Below are 9,589 nucleotides of genomic sequence, written 5' to 3'. Positions count from 1 at the left end.
CTTACTACCTGTGGGGCGTTTCATCTTGCAAGGTATCAGTGTCCTCATGTGTAAAATAGGGACAGAAATATTAATGTTGCCCACACAGGTAGAGTTGGCAGCATAATATAGTGGTCAAGCATAGGTTTTTTTCAGTTGAACAGATAAAAAAGTCATCATTCTTTCTAGATGTGTGAACTTAAAATTAATCCATTTGAGACTCAATTACCTTATCTAAGAAAATGCAGTTAATATAAACTGTTCCATATTATCATTGGGAGGATTAAATATGATGTTTGTAGGGTGCCTGGACAACTGCCTCACTATAAAATATCAACTTAATAAGTGGTAGTTGTTACTACTCATGTTAATAATGTATACCTTTAAGAAGAGTAACATTTTATACAAGTTTATAACATGTTAATCTTATTTTTTCATAATTAAGGATTACAAAATTTATTAAAATGTTAAGTCCTTCTAACTTTTATACAAAAAAGGAGCTATAAAATTGGTCAGATATTTTGGAATGATGGCCCACTATGTAATTGATACACTGGTATTTCTGGATGAAGAAAAACTTCCAGATTTGTAGCCAAAACAAGAAAAAGGTTTTTCCTGAAAATTTAGAAAAACACAAAGAGGGGTGCATAGGTAAGGACTGTCATACTACATTTTGATTTTAATAGTATGTCTTCTCAGGATTAATGACTTCAAAAGTTGTTGTGCAGATTTAATGAGATAATATATGTAAATATCCACCATTTTCTTGCGATGTAATAACTACTGAATAGATGTATGTTGCTTTCCCCTACAGTGTAAATTGCTTGATGGAAAGTATTATGATTTTTTCTCTGCTTCTCAAAACTAGTGCCTATATAGAGTAGATGCTTAATAGGGGTTTCCCAAAAGTTACAGTTCATTCACTACTAAATGGATTATAGTTAATTTTTAAAAATTTATTCAGTCACTAGTATCTACTGTGGGACAGGCACTATACTAAATGCTGGAGACTCTAAAATGAGCACAACAAAAGAGTTCCCACCTTTAAAGAAAACAGAGCCTACTGGGTAAGCACATCTACACAAATAATTGTAATACATTTTAAGTAGTTAGGTATGGCTTTAAAATAATAGTAATGTGGATACATAGAGTAATGTTAGGAACAGAAAAATAAAAATAACACTGTTTTCCAAAGTATTAGATATTTTTAGGAAGTTTACTTATTCCAATTAACTTACACTTTGTTAATATCATAATGTGAAATATTCAGATTACTTAAAAATATTTTTGGGCAAAAATAATAGTACTCTTTTAGTTACTTCTAACTAAAATGTTGGCAGCATCAATAATGGTGAGTAAAAGAAATCCACAGAAATCTCTGTGTCCTAAACTGAACACTCCATGTTGTAGAGGACTATCATGGGGCTTAAATAATTTGTTCTATTGTTGTTTCTTTTCTGGAGCTCCAAGTCATTTGCTACTCTACATTGTATGGACTCGAACTTTTTGGCCCTTTGGCTTTAGCAGAATAGAAAATGCTAGTTGGTTTTATCTTTTTCAGACACAAATTCTATTTTTTTCCAAAGACATTTTTCATAGACATTCTTTTTAAATAATTCAGATATATTGATTACACTCTTTAAGATGCTGCTTTTCTGACTTGTCTTAAAGACCATGCCATAGTCCTTTTTTTGAAATATTGTCTTGCTAGCTCTTTCGAGACAAATGAGTATTTTCTTAAAAGAGATAGCTTTTGTTATTCATAATTTCTAATCTTAAACATATATTATTTAGTCATAATATTAATATTTTAACTTAAGCAATTAATTCTTTAGAAGTTTTTTTTAAATCAAATTCTGAAAATCCAATAATGAAAAATTGTCACCTGCTCAAACTTTCTATTTCTCAAAACCTGTGTCTGAAGGAAATTCTATTAACTCTTTTATTGTGTTTTTCCAGCAACTTCCTTTTTATCTTTAAATAAAATGCTTATCTTGCTCTTTCCTGACTTATCAATTTTGATTATCTTCTGACTTCTACCTACAATTACTGAAGATTAAGCTATTCTGCACCACTTGCACATTTTGTGGTAGATTTATTGTTTTGCTGGACCCAATTTTTACACCTTGCCCTGTTCCCATTCCTTGGAAGTTTCTTTTCATACCTACTGTGAGCTTGCTATACAAGCTTTTATGCGGGAATTTAACAACAGTGATACAAAGAGAGGCTTGAAAACACACTGGGACATGTGTACCTCCACTCTTGGATCCCTGACAATGCCATGAGATGAGCCCTGTTTTGTTTCAGGGGAGAAACTTTGTACATCAAAATCAAGTGGTCCCACCTCCAACCATTCTTGACCTTGCAGCCCTCTGCTGCCCAATGGCTGACTGAAGATATTAGAGCAAACTCAATTTATATCAGCAGAATCTTTCAAGCAACCTGTGGACTCATAAGATGTTTTTTTAACTATTAAGCTTTAAGATAAAATACATTCCTTCTTTTCACTTTCAGAATAAAATTTTAACAGATTAGTCTGTCTTCTTTCTTTCTCTCCGTCATTTGTTTGAGTCCTCTTGTCTCAGGCTTTAAGCTGAAATTGTTGTTTTCTAGATGTGATTCACCTCGGAGCTTCCAGTTGCCAGTCTTCTGGACTGGATATTCTTCCATTTTCTGCCTTTTATCCTTTTTGGTTAATTTCTTTGTTTTGGAGAGCATATTTTCCAACTCCACCCCAGAAAGTATGTATGTGATGTACATATTCGGAGTACTTATAAATCTGAAATTGTCTGTATTCTATATTCAACTCATTTGATATTTTGATTTTTTTCATGGTAAGTTATTTTTCTCCAAAGATTTGAGAGTATTTATCCTATGTCTTTTAGCATATATACTGCTATATAGGAGTACAAGTATTATTTTTTATCTCATTCCTTTGTATAAAATTTCTTCTCCAAGACTTTAGAAGCTTTTTAGGATCTTTTACTCTGGATTTCTTCATTGCAGCATAACATAATAAAGTGAGCACCAAATAATAAAGTGACCTGGTTTAGGATGATATTTAGAAAAGTAGATCTATCCATCAAGAAAAGTACAACTGGATATTAATAGATCAAGAAAGAATCTAATGGAAGATCTAAATGAGAAAGGTAAAAATATAAAATTAATAAATGAAAAAGAGGAGCATGCTTTTGGGATCTATGAGTTGGGAGCAACCTGAAATTTCAACAGCATAAACTCTTAGATAAATACATTGAATTTGATAACACAAGATAAGAGATTTTTATTCACTGAAAAAAAACCACAGACAAAGTTAAGAGAGGATATATATGGATAAGAGATTTGCATTGTTTAAGATGAAATCAGAAAATCAGCTATCTAAGAAATCATGCACTTCACAACAAAAATCAGTAATCTCATTAGGAGAATGGGCAAATGATATGGAACAGATAATTTAATATGAACACTAAAGATCTAAGAAGTAGCTTAAGGAGATGTTCAAAATTATTAGTAATCAGGGAAACTAGATTTTTAAACTGCACTATGATATCACTTACAGCTATGATATTAGTCTAGTAAAATTAAAAAGCTGAATACTGCCAAATACTGCTAGGGTTGTGGGGATACAGAAAGTGTTACACTGTGGTAGTGGTGGTTTAGACTGGTGTAGCCATTCCAGAAGCAGTCAAGATAAGCACACAATACTATTTGCTCCAAAAATGATAGTCCTTAATAGCAGCATCTAACATATTGGTAAAAGAGCACCAATAAGCATGCCTGTGGAAGGACAACTTGTATTGGTGGAGAAACAGAGGCAATGTGGATTCTCATAAGTGGGGTGGGTAGGTAAAATACAGTAACCACAAAACATGGGCTATTATGCAGAAGTTAGGAGCAATAGATTCAATGTACAGATTACTAGTTAGAATTAAGTATGTAAAAAAACAACATTTTATCAGTCTATCTAATCAATCATTCATCTATCAACATCTATTTCATCTTCATGCCTTTTGTATACAGCTCACACCTCAGCACTTGTCCAAGGAAATTGGTGTCTGGAGTTACCAAAACCCTTAGATATACTACATGGCAGAACATGCTTTGAATTCTCTTTTTTCATGTACTTTAGATGGATAGTTAGTGAATTTTTAAAACACACGCAAGCACAATTTTACTTTTTGCATGCTTCATAAAAATCCTATTTTTATTTGAGCTTATAATATACCATAACCCAAGACCATAATATTTCAAAAAATATTTAACGGGCATTTTCCATATACTAAGGACTATGGAAAGCTCTGAGCATAAAACAATGAATAAGACACATTAACCTTGGCTTCCTGAAGGTTAAATGATAAATTAATGTGTGTGTGGGCTGGGGTACAGTATATGAGTACTTATTTATGCATAGCCTCATTCAACAAGCATATTTTTTTAGCTTTACTGAGGTATAACTGACAAATAAAATTATGAGATATTTAAAGAATACAAAGTGATGATTTAATGTAAGTATATATTGTGAAGGGATTCCTCCCATCTAGTTAATTAACACATCCATCACCTCATATATTTAATTTTATTTTTATTGGTGAGAAAATTTATGTTCTACCCTCTTAGCAGTTTTCAATTATACAGATTATACAGTAACATATTGTTAACCACAGTCACATTATATATTAGATCTGATGGCAACCACGTTTTAAACCTATTTTTATGAATTCCACTTTTTTTTTAAGAGTTCACATGTAAGTAACACTGGTGTTTGCCTTTCTTTGGCTCGTTTCACTTAACATAATGCTCTCCAAGCTCTCCCATGTTGTTGTAAATGACAGTATTTTCTTTTTTAAGGACTAAATAATATTCCATCGAATCTACATACCACAGTTTCTAGATACATTCACTCATTGATGGGCACTTCGGCTGTTTTTGTAGCTTGGCTACTGTAAATAACTTTACAATGAACATGCCAGTGCAGATATCTCTTTGAGATAATAATTTCCCTTTTTTGGGGTGCCTGGGTGGCTCAGTCAGTTAAGCATCCGACTTCGGCTCAAGGCATGATCTCATAGTTTGTGGGTTTGTTGACATCTCAGAGCCCAGAGCCTGCTTCAGATTCTGTGTGTGTCTCTCTCTTCCCCTCTGCTGCTCACATTGTCTCTTTCTCTCAAAAAATAAACATTAAAAAAAATTTTCACCCTTTTTTTGATATATACCAAGAAGTGAGATTTCTGGATTTAAGGTCATTCTATTTTTAATTTCTAGAGGAAACTCCATACTGTTTTCTATACTGGCCACACCAGTTTACATTCCTTCTACTAGGTTACAAGAGTTTCCTTTTGTTCATATCCTCACCAACATTTGTTATCTTTTTTTTTTTTTGGTAATAGACATTTTAACAGGTGTGAGGTGATATCTCTTTGTGGTTTTGATTAGCATTTCCCTGATGATTAGTGATGTTGAGCACCTTTTCATGTAACTGTGGGAGTGTCTTTGGAAAAAAAGTCTATTTAGGTCCTTTGAGTGCTTTTTAATTATTTAATATTTTGCTATTGAGTTGTAGGAATGCCTTGTATAGTTTATAGATTAACCCCTAATTGGCTCTGTGACTTGCAAATGTGTTCTCCTATCCCATAGGTTGCCTTTTCATTTTGTTGATGGTTAACTTTGATGAATGGAAGCTTTTTAGTTTGATGCGGTCCCACCTGTTTATTTTTACTTGTGTTACCTTTGCTTTTGGTGTCAAACCTCCCAATTTTTTTTTTTTTTTTTTTTTTTTTTTGCTAAGACCAATGTCAAAGAGGTTACCACTTATGTTTTCCTCCAGGAGTTTTTTGGTTTTAGATTAAGTTCAAGTCTGTAATCCATTTTGAGTTGATTTTGGGGTATAATATAAGATAGGGGTCCATTTTCATTGTTTTTTAATTTTTTTCAACAGTTTCATTTTTTGCATGTATCTGTCCAACTCGCATAGGAGATGAAACTTGTCAATCAGCCTGGCCTGAGCTCCTGGTTGTATCTCAAAGCTTTGTGATGGTCCAGGTCATCTTCTTTGTTCTTAGTGGTTCTCAGTGGTTGAGGGTGTGCCAAGACCAGACAGTATCCCAAGCGAGGATCCCATTCGGTGCCTGGATGAAGTCTGATCGGAAGCCGGATCCTCAGGCAGCAGCTGGGGACGAATGTACTCACTCCTCTTCCAGTGAGAAACAAGGGAATAGGCACTTTTGCTTGCCTTTCTGCACTGGGCCCTGGCGTATAGCCATGGCTGCTGCTGTGCCTGTTAAGAAATGCTTCTTTGATTGCTGTGGTCCTGTGGGACTTGTGAGTGAGAGTCAAGTGTTCCAGAGACCTAACTCTTAGGCAGCACCTGCAAAAACTAGGGCTCAGACGTGTGTACAAGCTCCTTCCAGGGACATACTGGCAACATGCAGCAGGCTGCAGGGAGACAGCATGGCAGGTGTACATGGTTTCATTGTCCCCAGGGAGTATCATGGCCTGATGCTAAGTATGTACTAATTTAGAAGCCTGACCCTCAGGCGGCAGTTTTCAAAGTACGCAGATGGACCTCTTTCAAGGAAAGACTGGGAAAATTGGAATTATGCCTGCCGTATCTGTACTGGGTCCTGGGGTGTAGCCACCAGTGACTCTATGCCTGTTAACAACTGCTTCTTTGTTTGCTATAGTCTTCTGCATCTCCAGGAAGCACCCCCCCCTGGCTTTTAAAGCCAGATGTTTTAGGGGCCCATTTCTCAGGTGGGGTCTTAAAAGTTGAAATAAATCCTTTATTTCCAAAGGGGAAGTTCGGAGTTGGGAGTTCCCTCCAGATTGTAGGTTGCTGTTCTGGGGGTGAGACCTATGGTGAGAGTGTTTCAGCCTTTCCTAACTGTTTTTATATGGGCATTTTCTCACTCACCCGAAATGTAGGAGTTGTTCAGCTGGTTTCTGGATTTCTTTCAGATGTAAGTTTCTGGATTTCAATGGGTAGCTATCCATTGGGTGTGTCTGTGGGAGGAGTGGAATTCAGAAGCCTGATATGTCACCATCTTTGTCAACCTCTTGATGCTTTTATCCCTAGAATAAAAGAAAGCAAATCAGGAATACTGATAACTTTCATTATTTACTACACATACCAGTCAGTTTGACACTATTTCCATTGTACTTGAGTGCTGCATTTTATGAAGAACACAAAGAATGATAGTGTTGTGTCATAAAGCAAAACAAGAGAAAAGTGCAATTTTATCCTTCTTTTGTTAGGCAATTAGTATAATGTAGCTGGGATTAATTTGGGTACATTTATTCTTACACATACATGTACCTACAAACACAAGTTATAAGATCTCCTCAAAGAATAAAACTGCTACTTGGCTTCTTCAATAATAGTCTTATAATCAATTTAATTTCATTTAATGAAGTTGAAATTTTTATTTTTATGCTCTCAGTGCTTATATTGTAAAATGAATCATTAGAAATAATCTCTAAGAAACAGAAAAATTAGAAAAAGAAGGGAAAACAGAATAGTCACCTTCCTTCCTCCCAGATACAAGCAGAGATAACATTTAGGTGTGTTTCCATCCAATATTTGTTTCAATTAGCACTGAAATAACTCCCTGGTAGCTTATTTCTATATTGTTCCCATAAGCATTTGAGCAAAACTGGTTTCCTTAGGGCTTCTTTAACCTCAAGGATGTCTCTATAGTATAAGAATAGAGAAAGTGACTTGGTGAGTCAGATTTATCTGATTATGATTTTGAAAAGAAATCTCGCTTCCATATAATATCTCATGTATTAGAAAGTTTAGAAAGTTTTTCCTAATACTCATGGTAGAAATTTTGATGGTTAGTCCTTATTTGGGCTCTTTTAGAAAATGATAATAAAGCAGGGTAATTTGCAGCAGTTAGGAATGTTAGGGAGCACAACAGAGAATGAACTTAGGTCTTTAATTAAATGACTGGCAGTAAGTTCCATAAAATTTGATAAAGTACTTGTTGAATGTTGGAAGAAAGAAAATTCTGCAATGAAGGAGAAGACACCACCTATCAAGCCACTGTGCCTGATGATGGTGTTGTACTTCAATAACTAGGCAAAGTGGATTGGGTTCATCAGCTGATTCCCTTTAGTGCCAGAGAAAGGGACCTCATGGAATACATTTCTCCAGAGGGCTCTGCTCACAAATAGTGACAGGATTTTCATTATGTCCCTTGAAACACTGTGGCCTGGAATTTAACAGCTATCCTTATCACCTTCTAAAAATAACTTAGGAGAAGTTACCCTAAGATACACATAATGATTCAAACTCAGTTCATGGATGGCTGATCTCTAATGAGTCATACTCCTAAACTTATCATCAGGACTGGCTTCCTGGGGGCATGACCTGTGCAGTTGTACAGGGCCTATTGGTGAAGGGCTGCATGTTTGATTTAATGCTCAACTATCTTCCGTCCTGAAATTCTTAATAATTTTTAATAAGGGGTCCAGGATTTTTTATTTTTCACTGCCTCCTGCAAATTATGTAGCTTGTCCTGTACACCATTTAGTTTTACACAGTATCTTTCCAGATAGAAATAAATATGTGTACTTTCTTGAATTGCTGAGAATCATTAAAAAAAGATAAACATTGTGTAAGATTGGTAGCATATTGATGGTGATACTTCATTGCTTCTTTTCACTCTGGGTTAGTATCAAAGAAATGTAATGACATTATGATCTCATGTTCTTTTTAAAAAAGGGTACTCTCCTCTTTTTTCTCTTTTTTTCTCTCTGTCACCCCACCAATTCTCATCTTTATTTTTCTATTCCATCTGCTTTGCTTAAAGCACATAACATCCCATTTCATTGCGTTGTGTAAAATGTTTATCATACTAAAGATATTATATTGTTATTGAATATTGGAAAATAAAAAAAGACCATTGTTGAGAATTAAATAGCCCAAATGTATTGCCCATTACTGTCCTCTTATAACCTTTCTCATTTGCACTGCCTTTGTATATTCTAAAACAGTGATATTAGGAAACAATTATAGCAACAGTAATTATACTTAATTTCTAATCTTGATTTGACTAGAACATAGAGATCATACACTCTCACTAAACAATTCTCACAGAGCACATATTTATACTGTATCATAAATTAACTTTACCAGGCCAGATAAAGCTCCAATTCCTGCCCTTACAAGTCACAGCAATCATGATCATGTGTTTACAGTTGAAGTTGAATGCAATACTATCTCCTCTCTTAGGGTAACTCTAAAGTATGTGGAAACAGTTCTTCTCACTGGCACCTCTCCTCTAGCCCCATCCTGCTCTGCCTCACAAAATCACTAAACTTGACACTGACACTCAGAGTACAGCCAGTCTTACTAGTTAACCATTTCTGGTTCTACTTATTCTCTCTTTGTATTCTCCTTACTGACAATACTAGAATCTTCCTTTATCCAGCTTAAACATTGGACTTCAAAATTTGTATTTTAGGGTAAGACAATTCAGCCCATAACAAAATGAAACCTCAGAAGATTAGTAGCTAAAGGTCTTCAATTCCACAAAAATGAAAGTTGGGCTAACTGATTTCTATTATTATCCAATAGTGAGAAATATATTAGTGCTGAAGCATAATAGTT

Source organism: Prionailurus bengalensis, chromosome D1, assembly GCF_016509475.1.
Source record: "Prionailurus bengalensis isolate Pbe53 chromosome D1, Fcat_Pben_1.1_paternal_pri, whole genome shotgun sequence".
Lineage (NCBI taxonomy): Eukaryota > Metazoa > Chordata > Mammalia > Carnivora > Felidae > Prionailurus > Prionailurus bengalensis.
Note: the sequence above shows the minus strand (reverse complement) of the source record.